Source organism: Mus pahari, chromosome 19 (assembly GCF_900095145.1).
Source record: "Mus pahari chromosome 19, PAHARI_EIJ_v1.1, whole genome shotgun sequence".
NCBI classification, from domain to species: Eukaryota; Metazoa; Chordata; class Mammalia; order Rodentia; family Muridae; genus Mus; species Mus pahari.
In genome coordinates this window covers 3,655,252-3,656,451 of record NC_034608.1, presented here as the reverse complement: position 1 = coordinate 3,656,451, position 1,200 = coordinate 3,655,252, and positions in this window count along the sequence as shown.

Here is a 1,200-nt window from a genome sequence, read left to right as displayed (position 1 = left end):
GAGAAACCGTGTCTCAAAGAAACAAGAGACAAGAGAGAAGGAGAGAGAGAGAGAGAGAGAGAGAGAGAGAGAGAGAGAGAGAGAGAGAGAGACCACGTGGAAGCCTCTGATTCCTTTTCCTGAAAGGGATCCAGTATGAAAACAGTTTTGATGATCCTCAAAACTGAGGCTCTTAACATCTAACTGGGAAGATGAGCTCCAATTCCTAAGACCTTCCAGGGACCACTGGAGGAGGGAGCTTGGTAGCTTGACCAGCATGGAGGAGGTCCTAGGTCAATCCCTGGTAACAGACACAAATAAGTAAAAAAAATAAAACCTTACCAAACCAGAAAGACTTGTCTAAGATCAAAAGATGTGACCCCGATCAGTTTACCATTTCACAATTCCCTCCTCTAAGTCTTGCCCAAATGACAAATTCTTACGAACACCAGGCTGGTGATCTAGCTGACCTGGAGCAAGAAGGAATGTCTATAGAGCAAAGACTAACACAGCATGACATGAGACTTTGACTTTGTTGTGCCCACAGTAGTTATCTACCCGGATATTCATCCCTCTAGCAGGGAGAGAATATACCATTTGTGAATGGATTGGTGAGCTCAGAAAAGCAAGAACAGCATGCAACAAGGCATTGTGCTGAACATTTTATCAATGGTTCTAGTGAGGCAAGGAATTGGCAAACTATGACCCATGGGTCAAAATGGGTTAACAGTCTGTTCTTGTTAGGCCCCACCAACCATGATTTTCTTGTTTGTCTGTCTGTTTTTGAGATAGGGTCTCTGAGATAGTCAGAGTGGGCACGGCTTACGAATGGAGTAACCAGGGTCTAGAGATGGCTCAGTGGTTAAGAACACTTGTTCTCACAGAGAAACTGGGTTCAGTTTCCGGCACCCACATGGCAGCTCACAACTATCTGCAACTTTAGTTCCAAGGGATTCAACACCTTCTGCACCTTCTGGCTTCTGAAGCCATACATGTGTTATACACATATGCAGGCAAATAGTCAATATCATAAAATTAAAAAAAAAAAAATCTTTAAAAAAAAAATGGAGTGACCAGGTCTAATTTGAGCCATTTTCTTCTTGGGAAGGATGGCTTTTGTCACATGACCCAGAAGGAAAGGAAGCAATCCTAGGCAGAATACTGCAATAACAGAAATTGTGCGTGCGTGCGTGCATGCGTGTGTGTGTGTGTGTGTGTGTG